Source organism: Gambusia affinis, linkage group LG23 (genome assembly GCF_019740435.1).
Source record: "Gambusia affinis linkage group LG23, SWU_Gaff_1.0, whole genome shotgun sequence".
In the NCBI taxonomy this organism is placed as follows: domain Eukaryota; kingdom Metazoa; phylum Chordata; class Actinopteri; order Cyprinodontiformes; family Poeciliidae; genus Gambusia; species Gambusia affinis.
The window spans coordinates 18,376,870-18,392,012 of record NC_057890.1 but is presented as its reverse complement, the minus strand read 5'-3'; the positions used below and the strand labels follow the sequence as shown (position 1 = coordinate 18,392,012).

General features: G+C 37.8%; 1 protein-coding gene across 3 annotated transcripts in view; it reads left to right on the top strand.

Moving 5' to 3' along the window:
- Positions 1 to 15,143, top strand: part of LOC122826395 (plexin-B2-like) — a 123,555-nt gene that overhangs the window by 24,131 nt on the left and 84,281 nt on the right. For all 3 annotated transcript variants that reach the window (XM_044108190.1, XM_044108191.1, XM_044108189.1), the window contains exon 2: positions 11,642 to 11,686. The gene's annotated coding sequence lies outside the window, so the exon portion shown is untranslated. The remainder of the gene's footprint in view (positions 1 to 11,641; positions 11,687 to 15,143) is intronic.

Below are 15,143 nucleotides of genomic sequence, written 5' to 3'. Positions count from 1 at the left end.
TAATTTCAGTTCCTTTTCTCTTTTTGCTAATCTTGTTCAGTAAAACATTTTATGCACTTTGCACGCACATTTTAAAATATTATTCCATTAAGATTCAATGAGTTTAACTTTGTTGCAGAAAGCCGTCAGATTAATTAATTCATAATTTAATTCATGATTGATTTGGGTTTTCAAAGATTCCAAATTATCTGTAAATGAAAACATTATTTATGTCTGAATAAATAAATTCGATGACCAAACAGATCCCTCTGATAAATCTGGTTTCCACACTTTGTTTTTAAAACCAGGCTGGATGTGTTCAGTCCAGAACCTCTCCGTCTGAAAGGGCCAAATAATTTATGACTTTCCTGAATTTGTCTTTAGTCAAGCAGTTCAAAACAGGGAGCCCAAAAAATCTGATCATGCAGAGCGAGGAATGTTGGAGTCTATTGATCTACAGCCCCATCAGGCCCAGCAGATATATGGAGGTCATTTCTCTGCTGTGGGGCCAAGTAGAAATCTTTGTTATGGCCGTCTTAAAATATAGATGCCAGCCATTAATGAAATATGACTTTTCCTTGTCTTCTCGTCTGTAAACTGCTCAGTCGTAAAATTAACATTTTGCAGAAAGCTGGGACGGGACGCTGTTTGACTCGACCCAAAAAGACGAGACAAATAAAACGGCAGCGTCTCAAAGTGGCTTCCTGGAGTCAAATCTGCTGTGAGGCAATAAAAATAATAGTTCTCAACATGGCTGTAAAAAAATATTGATTTAAGAAAGTAAAATTAGCACAGGTTGACAGCTCTCCACGGAGATCTGCATGGATATCAATAATACTCTCCTTGCAGACAGTAAATTTCATAAATACCTCCAGCTCATAACTTTTTATTTGCTTCCTTCTGCCTGATTAAAACCAATTATTTGATATCAGAAATAAGCAGATTCAGTGACGGACAGTCTGGATATGATATATTATGCTTCCAGCAGTCTAATGAGGTTCTGATTGGCCGGAGGAAAGACGAGGTCATAAAGATGGAGAGGGTTTAATAAGACCACCAGCTGGGAAACGAGAGGCGATGAAGAGCTTCAGTCAACCTCCTGGAAATCTGCTGAGTCTCCTTTATTTCTCCTGTCATGTTGGTTCTGAGACTTTCATACAGCTTTTATGCCAGGATTTGATCAGTTTCTGAAATAAAGATTCAACCCGGCACAGCAGAATCAACGGGGCGACTATTGAAATTTAATGAGTGACGCTGGGTATGTTGAAGTTATTTCATGTTTTTACCCATAACTGGAGTTTTAAGGGAAGAATTGACGTTGAAAATAAATGAAACAAGAAAACGCTGCGATGGCAGGACTTAGAAGCAGAAGGGAAAACTCTGCAAATGGGGAAAAAAACAAATATAAAACATTGGTAACTCCTCCAGACCACTAGGGGGAGCCGACCAACAAGTCGTATGGACTGGATGTTGTGATTTTAATTGGAAGAAAGTTGGAGACAGGAAGAAAAGTTAAGTTATTCTTCATGTCATCGACCGTATTGGAGAACAGCAGCATGTTTACGAAGGTAATGTTACCTACTCAAGACTCCGCCTAGTGGCCTGGAGCATATCACCAGAATTATTGCAATTTTACTATGAGAAAGTTTATGACAAAATCTTATATTAGAATATTTGCTATAATATGAAAAAAGCCATAATGAGTCATATTACCAGAATAAAGTCGTAACAATACAACAATAAAAATTAAACCAACATTAGGAAAATGTAGTAATTTTATGAGAACTTCTTGGCAAAAAATTATAAAATATTTAACTTGTAAAGTTATACATTGGAATCAATTTTACAAATATGGAAAAAAATATATTTTTTATTATTTTACAGTAAAAGGAATCGCTAAATTAATCACCTCCAACTTTTCTTTCATTAAAATAACCTTTTCTGTTCAGTTTTACAGTTTTTTTATGGTAACATTGCATCATTATTCTGCTGATATTGTGACATTTTATTTGTAGTAAAGAATTCGTCTGTTATTTTCAACCATAACCATAAATTTTCCTGAAGACTCTCTGATAAAAACACAAAATGCTGATTTTACCACCTCCCTGTCTGGGAAGTGACATTCGGCTTCACATCTCGGCTCAGATGAGTTTGAAGTGAGTTTCCAAACCCAGAGATCCCCTGCTGCTGTGACAGGATCTCTGAAGACGGTTTGTGATCTAAACCCGGCAAAGGAGCGAGTTCAGGCTGCTCTTGGAGGAAAGGCGGATCGGCTGCCATGATGGCGGTTCAAAGCTGTCAGAGAGGGAAGATAAACACCAGGTTCTCTCTCCTGCTGTGCAGAAGCACCTGAGCAGGTGTTTGTACAAATTGCAGGATGGAGGTGTTGGTTTCTGAGAGAACTCTGCTGATATTTCAGGATTGGAAACCGTTACTCACAGTTCCAGCTGAAAATAAACCAGTGTTGCACGTCTACTAGCTAAAATATTTATCATCTCAATGCGAAACATGTTGCTAATGCTAATGTTGCCCACATTTCTGAAAAGCTCCATGAAGGATCACAGCTTGCTGAACCTGAATAACAGATTAAAAACTACAAATATCCTCCTTGTTGAGCTCATGTGTATTTATTTAAAAACTTGATCAGATTTCTCTCCAATGAATGTGGAACAGTGTTTTCTTATTTTATGGATGTCAAAAGCCGCCCCGTTGGCACGGCAACCGTGTTTTACACCACAGCATCGCTAGGGAGGAGGGCTGTAACTTTTCACTTGTATAGAAAACATTTGAGAGCAATAAATCAGATGAACTGCAGGAGCCAACGTAACGCTCAGCTTCATGGTTGTTCAACAGCCGTTATATGCAATAAATCATTAATTGGTGTAAACATTACCGAGACCCAAAATGCAAATATAAAAATATTTGTGGACAAAAAGGATGTGATTTGGGTCAAGATATTGGCATTTCAACTCCTTTAAATGAAATATGTGGTGTCGGAGACTAAAACGCTCCGGAGGAATGTTGTGGATGTTGACGGCCAGCGTGTCGAGGTTAAAGGAGTTCATGTTTTTATTGGTTTATTGGTCCGGCTGGTCCTGGATCAGCCTCATCTTAACTGGTAATAATCCCCATCACTGTGGAGGTACAGTGATGAAACTGGCTGCCTGATCAGATTTGAAATAATTTATACTTTTCACCAGATTTCCAGAAGATCACAGCAGCTTTTAAACTGTAACATAACATGTTTGAGTCACTAAATCTCAGTAAAATCATCTGAAATGGTTTTTGCTTGTTAAGGTTGTAAATGGAGTTTATAGGTGCAGAAATAAAGCGTTTCATCAAGGCCATCTACAAGATGTGCAATTCATTAAATCAATAAGTTTTTAATGAAATAAAACTCTTTAGTGAAGGTGAAAGTTTGACATTTCTCAATAAATCAGAGTTATGAAGGAAGGATGAGTAATATGATATAAAACCATCCACATAAAAGAGACGGTCAAACCTGGATCTGATTTCTGACCCAATAACTAAAAATCTCAGAAAGATTTATTGTGACTTTTTGGACCAAAACTGCATTTTTCTGCAGAAATCTGAACTTCTCCATGCAGGAATGTGTCCCTTCTTTTCTTGATTTGGTCGACTTTTACAATTATGGAGGAAAAATATTGTTTTACATCATTTTTTCTTTGGAAAAGTGGCGCTGCAGTTAAGAAAAATCATCAGGGAATCTGATAACTTCTTGTTGTTTCAGGTTTTTAAAGCAGATGGAAATCCAGACGTTTCAGGTTCGATTTAATGTTGCATCTAAAAACAAAAAAAGAAAAACGCTGAAAGATTTTTGTCTAAGAAATAAAAAAAATAAAACCTTTACTTTTTTCTGCACAGATTTTGATTTTAGTCTTTATATTTAATTATTTACATCTTTAGTATTTTTATTTCTCAGCAGAAATCTTGCAGTCAGTTGACGCTCCGGGCTAAAGATGGTCGTTTTTATTTCTGAATTTATCCTCCAATTCTGGATAAATCAGAGGAGATTGTTGCTTTAAGACTGAAAAGTCTTATTGTTACCCTTGATTTTCTTGTTTAATGAATTGAAGTGACAGAGAAAAACCTACAAATCTAGTTTGTGTTACAAGTTAAACATGAATAAATATCCAAACCATGGATATTAGAATTGGCTGCAATGCTAATATGGTTTCTGTTGTTTGTATTAATGGATGTTAAGATATATTTGGTGTTTGAGCTGTTAAAATAGTCAGATATGAGTTCTTAAGAGGAGGTTTGAAGTATTTGTGGTTCCAAACCCCCTGAATATTTTTGGTTTTCTGTATGTTTACATTCTGCTCTGTTGAAATCAACAGTTTTTCTGATGGTGAATCAGTGAATCTTTTCTCTCTCAGCTCTCAAACTGTTTTTCTTCTAAAAGGTAATTTAGCACTCATCGTCACAGAGAGCAGAAGCTGCATCTAAAGCTGTGTTTTTATCCATCATGTCAGGAGGTTTTTATTTCCTCAGCTGTGTAATTAGAGGTTATTTTCTGTGGGAGATTGTTTGTATCTGCTGCCATATAAGTTAATATTTTTCTGGTTTATTTCTATGCTGTCCAGCTGCAAGAAAATTGATTTTGCTTTAAATTCTAATTATTGGAAATGTGCTTCCTATTGTAAATTATTCATGAGTAGAAACTGAATCAAGCTGAAACTGTGCTCTAGGAGATTTTCCTCCTGATGATTTAAAATTAGTTTGTTTTTCACTTGAGTTGGATGATGGTCTGTATTAGTGAGGCTGGGACAAAAAACCCCTGTAATTTAAAGTCCTAATAACCCAAAGCTATGATTGGTTTGAAACTACCGCTACAATTTATGCCACTGTTGGATACAGAAAGTAGCATTTTATATAACCTCTCAGTCTCAATCTGTATGTGCAGCAACATATCTGAAGCATCACTGCATACATTTTTACAGTCCTGGAGAATTTTGTGCATCTGACTTGAAAATATTTTTCATTTTTGTAGCTTTTTAGATTTTATTTTTGTAAATATAGATTGTTTTCTAAAGCAACCTTCTAACCAACACGCATTAAATGACATTTATCTTACCATTATTGGCATGTTATTATGTTGGTGTTTATTAAAAAACCTTTAGATTTCTGTTGCAAAGGTTGTTAAATTTTTATAATTGCATTGCTGAGTGGTGAAGCAAGTTGCTTCTTTTCCCATGTTTTCCTTCTTGTGCTACCAACTTCAGCAGGGGGTATTTTCTTTGAAATTATCTCACTGTCTAACAGGAAAAGCATTGGTGTTTGGAAAAACAAAAACTTTGAGATGAAACCAGTGATGAGACCAAAAGGAAAGAAGAAAAATGGCTGTTTATTACCACTGATATTGTCATTGCAATATTTATAAATGTTAGCATCAGACAGGGCTTCAATATTACAACATAATTTTTATCACAATATTTATCAGTATCATTGCCATTTAAATACTTGGTAATATTATCATCATCACAATATTTACCGTTTCAGTCATTGCAAAATGGATCAATATTATTGGGTTTCTAAGATCCTGCAGATCTAATTGATGCTTATCGTCTAATTTAAATGAAGACTCTCCGTCTTCATTCTGGTGACTTCGACTCTGAAATCCACAGTTGCATCAATAACAATAAAATCCAAATTTTTCCGTTCAGTTTTGTCTTCTCCCTCAGCCTTTCCAACCTTTCAGCTCTGCAGAAAATCGATGCCAGCTACTGGAAAGTCCTCCACTTGGATAATTACATCTGTTTACTGGCCAGTCGCTCTCCTCCTCCAGTAGATGTGAACATGAACCCTGACGCCTCTTAAGCTGATAAAGTGCAAGGCTTTGTATCATATTTCCTCATCTTGGCACCACGAGCCTTCCAGTGCTCCTCACCTGTCAAAGTACTTTTCAGCTGATAATGGTGGAAAAGTTCAGGTTGTCTGTGATGCACCTGATGTATAACAATAATTTGTTCCATTAAATTTCCTGCATTCCTCTGAGCATTGATGCTGCTGATTTAACACTGGATGTTCTCCTGTCTTCTGGCGAAAGTCCTGATACCATCTGGCATCCATGTTGCATACCATCCATCTTTTTTCCTCTGGATTTTCCAGCTTTTCCCACTCAGCTATCTGAAGCATCATAATAAAGAATAGCGTTCAGGGACGCGTCCTGGTGCTGCAATATATCACTGTCGCATTTAAAGTTTTTTCTTCCCTCCCATTCGCATGCTGTTCAGAGCTGTGAGAGTTCTCTCAGTGCAGATGAAAAGTGAGTAAGAGCGTAGCCTTGAGTCGCAGAATGTGAATCCACAGCAGAATTTTATCATTATGCGCTGCATGTATTTCCATAATGAAACCGCTGGGAAGAAGAAATGATATTGACACCAGAAAGAAATGCTTGGCTTTAGTCTTTGTGCAGGTAGTCTTCAAAGGGCCGCCATAAAACCTCTGGATTTTAATCGGATGCTGTGCAGACGCCTCGTTGTAATTATGTCCCAACAAATTCCTGCCTGCAGAGACACGTGGGTGGAGGGTGGTCGTGTTTGTGTCCAGCTGGTTTCTCCTCAGGGCAGCTTTATAAGCCCTGTTTTATCACATGTGGGCCACAGGTATGATATTTACACAGATGTCTGTTTGTCTGTCTGTGTTTACTGCTTATCTTTTCCACATTCTTCACGCAGAGTTACTTTGGTCTCAGTTGGATGTGAAAGGAAATCTCTTGTCTGCAGAGCTTCCACTACAGGCACAGACCTGTGCAAGTGTGTAAATGAAGCCTTTTCTATGCCACAGTGGATTAACCACTCGGTCTGATTTGCAGCTCTGAGGCTGAGCGAGAAACCACCAGTGGAAAATATTCACAGCAGATAAACGGAGGGGAAAGAATGGGAAGTTTCCGACCAAACAACAACAATTAATGCAGTTATGGCTGCTTTAATAGTCAATTTGAAAGTCATTTCCTTTAATCTGATCGTCGTCTACTGATGAAAATTGGAGCAGAGTTTTTTTAGCAGTTCTGCTTATTTATCTGAACCACAATGTTTATGGTATATTTTCACAAAATAATATGCAGGAAAAACATTCAACTGCAACTTTTACTAATTGATTAATCTTACAAGTAATCGATCAATTAGATTTTAAAAATTAACCACGTTAGTCTTTTTTATACATTAGAAATTGGAAAGTTTAAATATACAAATAAATAACTATTTCTTTTTAAATTTGAAAATAAACATTTCATTGCGTAAAATGTAAAAACTGTGCATTAACTTCGACTGGTTTGGATTTATAAAACTGCCACTCTAAGAGTTTTGACTTAAACATTTTTACAGACAAATGTGTTTTATCTTATATGTTTTTGATTAATTAACTACAAGAATCAACTAATCTAGTAATCGATTAATCAAATTTTTAAAATGACACATTCTACGGATTTTTCATTTAACCACTTAAATGTTTTTAAACAATAGAAATCAACTGAATTATGCAAATAAACAAATAACTCAATTTCTTTTTTAAATAAGAAAATAAACATTTTATTGTGTAAAATGTAATAATGACACTCTTTTAGTAAATCTGAACCACCTGGAGCTAAAATTATGTCACTGTAAGAAACGTATTTGAAGACAAAATGTGTTTTTGTTTTATATCTTTTGTACAGTTTTGGCTTAATTTCCTCTCTGAATGTGTTTTTGCCAAATGTCCCTTTTTCAACCTCCAGACTTAATTCATCACTAAATTAGTTGATTATTTCAACTAATTAATTGGTTAATCGGATTAATTATTTCAGACAAGTAAGATATAATTATAGCAGAAAAAACATTAAAATGCCTCAAGAAATTGATCAATTTTGATATTTGCCTGATTATTGGTGATCATCTATCAGAAACGAGATTTATTTTTATTCCACAGCTGATTCATTTCATTTGCATGTAATCAATCAAACAGCATATTCACCATGTTTCATTGCAGGAGATGTAAAAATGTCGTATCCATTAAATCTAGAAGAACCTGAAGTTTTGTCCTTTAGGTTTACTCCTCCAGATTGCCGACGTTCTTTCCTGTATAAATGTAAGCTGGAAAACATGTTGATGTTTTAGACAAGGTTTTTTCTTAGATTTACCTTTTTGAGCCTTCAGGGAGGAGAGGAAGACTTTTGCATCCAAATGAAAGTGCTCAGTTTCCCACAGTGCTCTCAGAAAGCTGCAGACTATTCTGTTTTTTATGCCGCTTTAAAGAAAAGCCAGTTCTCATTCTTTTGCTGTAGGCCTGATTAAAATATTTGGGTTCACCAAGAATCATAAAACAGTGCAGGCCTGCGGCTGCCTGACCAGATACTTAATCAGAAGAATCAGCATGCTGGGAGTTTTCAGAGGATGATCTAAGCTTCCAAAGTAGAAGTGGGTGGTTTGGTTTGCAGAAACTATTTCTATATTCAGAATGTGGCCTCTGGATCCAGCCGCTTTCTGTGTTCAAAGCATGAAGAAGCTTGTTTTCAAACTGGTTCTGCTCTTTGTTCAGCCACGCCAGACGTTTCTCAGTTCACTTTCATACTTCAGCGTTTCTCAGCTGTTTTAACTTAAAGAAGTAAAAAGGTTTCATTGGTTTCATGAAAGTGATCCAGCAGCTGCACAGGCCAGGTTGATGCTAACGTTTCTCCCAGTGGGACTCGGTCACTCCTGCAGCACCGGCAGGGAGTTTGTACAGGTTGTTTACCTGTACAACAGGTCAGTTATTTAAAAAAATATCAAAGTAAAAACTGACTGAAATGTTTATTAACAATATTAAGTCATAGACATCAGTCAGTCTTTCCAAGGCTTAGCTTGTTTTGTGGAGCATAAATGAAAAATAGACTTTTTCAGATTTTTAGGGATTTTTTTTGTTGGTAGCAAGAAAGTAAATTGGTGTACATCAGTGTTCGCTTTAAGATTCAGTGTTCGCTTTAAGATTCTGTGTTTATTGTGATAAATTTCCAATTTTGATTCATTATTCCTACAATATTCCAATTAATGATGTTTAAAATCCTCCAAACCGTCCATATTCTTTATTTATTCAATCTTTGTTCAATGAGAGTATCTAGAAATATCAGTACCTTTGAAAATATGATTAAATACAGTAAAACTGAACAATTTAGTGATGCAGTCATACTTCTGTATACGAAAAAGAAGCAGAAATGGGAATGTTTCAGAGCAGTAAGTGTGTTTTGTGATAAGAAAAAAAGGAGTAATAGTTTTTATATTGTGATAAAAGTTTTAAGTCCATTTCGCCTACCAATAGTTCACATGTTCATCGTTCTCATGTGACGTCACACTTAAGGGAACTTTGTAGCTGGCAGCCATCTTGGTAGGCGGTTGCTATGGAGTTGCTATGATAACAATAATCAAGCCACAAGTTTAGAATGAGCTCTTATCTCCTAACCTATAAACAGTTTAAATACGTTACAAATGTTACTCTGTTACAATATTCAATACTCTACCCGCCTCTGTGCTACAATAAGTGAAATATCGGTGGTGAACTAGCAAAGTTAATGTAACTAAGGAGTTAACGAGGTGGTTAACTAAGGAGTTAACGAGGTGGTTAACTAAGGAGTTAACGAGGTGGTTAACTAGGAGTTAACGAGGTGGTTAACTAGTCGTAGTTGGAGATTGGAGGCAGCACCGTCTCATACGGGTCGATCCCGACAGCAGCCATCTTGTTGAACATGTCCATGTTTTCTTTTCTTTGTGATCTGCGCTGCGCTTGCCTACCAAGATGGCGCTGATCAGTTCTGGTTCAGACTTGTGGGAGTTATGTAATAGTTTTTGTTTAATCGGGGAATTAAAACCATTTCATATTTTTCTTGCTGATGCCAAACTGTTCCTGATTTATCCTCCAGTCGTAGTCGACACTTTCTGCTGCGTTCTCTTTTTAATCTCTTGTATTATTTTGAGCTGCGCTCTCCATATATAATAAATGTAGTGGATCAGTTTTGCCCTGAATAACCTGGGGGAGTTCTGCTTTTATTGCATTATTATTTATTTTCTGAAAGCTGCAGCGTAAAGTGAACAGCTGATATGAATATTTACTGCATCTGCCAACAGATTCCTGGTCCAGCCAGACTTGCTGGGTGGCAGCATGACGTGTGCTCCCGTCTTGTTTTATCTTGCAGTGGTTTCCTAACGTTTCATCATCATATTCCCGTTGTGATTTCCTCCTCACCTCGCCTCCTGATTCCTCGCCGCTGGTTAATGAGGCGGAGGCTTCATGTGAGGCGGCTGAGCTGCCGCTCCGCTCCGCTCCGCTCCGCTCTCTGGCTGCCAGTTCTCAGATAAAGAGAGCGTGCACAGCTGATTTATAAGGCTCCTCTGCTCCTACTGTGTGAGCATTTTAGTTGATTTAAACAACTTTAACTGTAATAAACTATCCTGACAGAAAATGTGCATCAGCCTGCAAATCACAACCCGGCGTTTACGGTCTTTGTTTGCTTTCCGGGCGTTTCTCTGTGTTTTCTCTGCAGCTTTTCAGGTTTATATGTTTACCTCCCTCCCATGTCTAACACAGCCTTCCTCCCTTTCTCTGTGAGCTGAAGTCATTTGATACCGGCGTCGATATTAACTCCTCCTGTTATTGGATTTCCATCCAGAAGGCTCCTCCTGGTGTTTCCACAGCGCTTTGCCTCGTCTGTAACTGGACAGAGTTCATCTCATTGATGTTAATCAGGTCGGCGGCCATTATTATCATGGAGGAAATCAATGAACATTGCAGAGCAGCATCAATTTATTACCTGGCTGTTAGCAGTTACTGATTTACAGCGGCTGGGGCCGGTATAAATATGAACATTATGTCATGCTGACCTATTAAAGCAACAGATGTTTTAAAGGTATAGCGACATATTTATCGCCACCAAAACGTTTCCCAGGATGTTCATATGTGCCAGATTCAGTCTGAATAAATGTGATGAAACACCTACACTTTAAACTGCTGAGGAAAAGGAGCCTTTCAGTTTTGTTTGACACCAGAACCAGAGGCGACGTCACACTGGGTGAGAGAGAGCAGTCGGTTTTACTTCGCTAAACTGGGTTTCTCCAAAATAATTAGAAGTTACATTTAAAGCTGTAACTATGTAACTTTTATGAAAAATGTTTTTTACATATTTCACCATGTTCCAGTTGGTTATGAGGCAGGTAATCTGTGAACAGATCAATGTCCTTTATCTTTACCGTCTGAAGAAATGGACCAAAAACAACCGTTGAGTTACACAGAATGATCAGAACTGGTTCTTCTGGTGGTTTTCTGTTGCTTTACTGCTGAAGGAAATTAATGTGTAAACATGTTTTAATATAAAACATTTTTTGTTGATGTTCTCAGAAATGCTGAGTCAGCTGCATTCCTCCTGTCCGGTTCCTTTTGCATCATTTCACAGTAAAATGTGACGTTTTGTCTGGTTGGGTTGAGTCACAGCAGGGGGTCTGAGGGGGCAGCTGTAGGTGAACTTTGAACCCTGGTGTTGATGTGTGATCTTATCGCCTACCTGCTACATATTAATGATTGATTACCTGATGTTCTGTCCTGAAAACTCTTAAAAATCTGTGGCTGTTATTTGATTAAAGAATATTTTGTTGGTTGCTGTGAACAGAGAATAAAAATGATTTTGTTTTTTGTGCAGGACAGAGAAGCTGCTTCATGTCATGAGAGGCTGAAAACCCAACAGGTGAGGAGACGGTTCCGACTTTCTACGTCTTTTTTTCTCTCTTTGTTTTTCTATTTTTCACTGTTTCTCCATCTTTCACTGTCTTGTTCCTTCCTCCCTCCTTTCCTTCTTTTCTTTTTTATCTTTCTCTGTTTTTTCTGCCTCTTTCTTTTTTTCTCTCTGTCTCTCTCTCTCTCTCTCTCCACTGTCTCTATTTTTCGACAAGAAGCCTTTAAAGGTTTATTCTTAACTTTGCCACAGTCTCCAGTTAATGAGTTTCTCCGGTTTATATTACAGTTCCAGTGTTTTTACCTCTCTGATTGTAAAAATAAAGGTTTTCTCAAATTATCCTCTCATTGTCAGTAAAGGGCTGAATGTCTCTAATGAAGAACCGCAGACGTTTTATAGCCATTAGTGAGATTCTGGTCTATTTTTAGGAACTGAGTTTATTTAAATGTGATTGTTGTTTGAAGCAGACTCAGATTTTAGGCACCAGGTCAAAAGTTGGTTGTTTGGAATAAAATCGCCAACATTTCATCTGTCTGACTCTAAATGTCCAATTTAAATAAGGAAACTGTTCCTAAGAGATTTTTACTAAAGAATAAAGGGTGTATGTAAACATTTGAGCCCTTTAATTTGCAGTCTGTGAAGATTGGAGGAATTTCCTCATAAAAAACCTGAAGACGTGTTTTCTCATCGTTCCGCCTTTAAAATAACGAGAACCAGTTCTAGTGACAGTCTGGTTCCAGTTTCTTCAGCGGAATCCGTTCAGAACCACAGACGACACGGTTTACCTTCACCGTCTGCATGACAGACAGTTATTGATGAAGGATTTAAGGCATTTAGGACGTTGTTAAAGCTGCTTTCTCTTTAAGAGAAATCTGGTTTCTGCAGTGTTTCTGCCTCACTTCTGTTATTTTATAGATAAATCGCTGAACTCAAACAAAAGCCTCCTGCTTCTCTTTCTCTTGCTAACATCATATAAAAGTTTGATAAGTCTGAAGTTGCTGTGTCAACATGTCTCTGCAGAGCTGCTGCTCTTATTTCAACAGACTGTTTCTGTGCAAACATATCAGAGCCTCTCTGGCTGCTTTAGAAACGAACCGCAGGAGGATGAGGCTGATAATGACAGGAAGTGGTTCTGCTGTAAAGAAAACATTTATTAACCCGAAGATCTCTGAATATCTGAGTGTTGACCAGACTTGTGTGCAGCAAACAGAATAATTTAGGGAGGAAATTTTCTTTCTTTGTCATGTTTGTTGTCGGAAGGACACGTCTTCCTCTGACAGCTCAGTATGGATTCATCTTTTGTTTAATAGTTTGTGTTTCTCAGGAGATTCTGCTCCTGAAAAGATTCCCATGTTACCCAAATATCAATTTAATGTTGTAATAACCTCATGCAACACTATGCAAACGTTGGTGAAGATGGGCTCACCTTGAGATGCTGGGTGCTTGAAAATGAAACTGAAACTGATGACATCACCGGATTAATCAGTCTAATAACTATGTGACCACTTTCCTCTCATTGACTTCTGAGATGCTGCATTGGATGGACAATTAAAGGTTTCATTAGCATAGGAGCTAAACAAGGTGACGTAATGAAGATGTGATTTTAGAAACATCAGGTTAACCTCAGATGCACGTCTTTAGTTTGGAGGAAACAGGAGTGAAGCTGTACAATTAATCATGATTAACTGATTAAATAAAACTGATTAACTGCAGGAAACAGTTAATCAATTAACAAATGTGACAAAATACAGAAAATTTCCAACATAATTTATTTTGAAAAATGTTCAGACATTCAAAGATCTGCAGTCTTTTCTGGTCTTGTATCCATTATCAGCCTGTAAACTTCTGGAAAAGACTTTCTCTCCAGAAAGTTTAAGGAAAAAGTTGAATTTTCCTCCACCTTCTGTCTGTTTAAGTTTAAATATTAGTCTGTCGTGTCCCTCAGAATCCCCTGAAGTCTGCAGCAGGTTTTCATGTTTGCGCAGACGCGGTTCACTTCGCTGCAGATTTCGCCCTGAGGGAGGAATTTCTGTGGCTGTAGAGAGGAGATTGGACGCCTACGTTTTGTCTTGGTGGAGATGTTGCTTCCTGTGGAAGCGATGAAGGACATTGTTCCCAGTTAGTTGGTGGATCGGGTTTATGTGAGAGACGCTGTGTTCGTTGGATTAAATATGCTTTACAATTTTTTCACACCGGCTGAATTTGGCTCATTTTATAAATCATAAAAAAGTGTGTATATTTTTCAGCAGCTTTTTCACAACGAGGAGTATTTTATTTTTAGTGTTTTTAGAGCAGAATTATGAGAGTTAATGCATGTAGAGCATCTCTGATAATGATGTCCTGGGAGACGGTGTCATGGCATCAAACATTTGAGCAGCACAGATCTATTTCAGGGGAAACGCTGTGGGGGGAAGAAGGACCTGACTTCCTAAAAAGTAAATGACATCTCCTAAATATTTTAAGCACAGCTGCTTCTTCATGACTGTTAAAATTATTTTAAATAAAGCGAACCCAAAGCAAAGTTTCTGTTTTATCTTTGAAGCAGAGCTTGGAAAGGCGGCAGCTCTTCCTCTGCTGGTGATTGACCTTGCATTATTCCTTCAGGTCCTTCCTACCAATTTTTAATGATGTTTTGGTTGGGGAGATCAGACACCATCATCTGGCCATCTGTTTGATACATGAATTAATATTTGCTTCCAACTTTGTCTCTGCTTGTTAAGGAAAAAAAAGTTTTAGAAATCACATCAACCTAATACAGGACCTGTATGACAACATGAAGTAGGATCTGAAAAAGCAACACATCGAAAAATTAACAATGGATGAGAAACAGCCATTCAGATCAACTATTTAATGATGGTGACACCAACAGTTCCTCTGTTGGTGTCACTGACTTCCTCTGAGCCCCGTGGAACATGAAATGTACAGGAATGGGATTTCTACGTAGATGTAGCCAAGAAGGTGGATCTATCAGATACGTGGAGGTAATTTAACACCTAATATTCCGGTAGAATAAAGTGCAACATCTCCAGCTGCTCTGGTTCTCTTTCTCTCTGCTCCGAGTCAAACCAACCAAACCCTTTGAGCAGCCTGTTCCCCTCCTGGCCTGTGGGGGCGCTGCACCAAGAACCACTGAAGGAAACTACATTAAAACCTCTGGAGACACTGAGAGCAACTTCCTTCTTCACCAAACGACAGCAAAAATGGAGAGCCGTCAGATTTTAGCGGTTGGATGATTTCTCTGTAGAGTTTGTCTAAAGACCACGAGTCATTTCTCCTGCTAGCGCTAGGCTAACACGTTTATTTTGGTTGAATTTACCCAAAGTGCCCTGGGCTGTAGTCCACTTCCTGCTTTTGGAGTGGTTTCTGGTCCACTTGGCGTTCACATATGCATTCAAACCGAACCAGAGTCACTTCAACCGAACCCAGACGAGGTTTGTTGGCAGAACAGTGGTCGATTTTGGTCGATTAC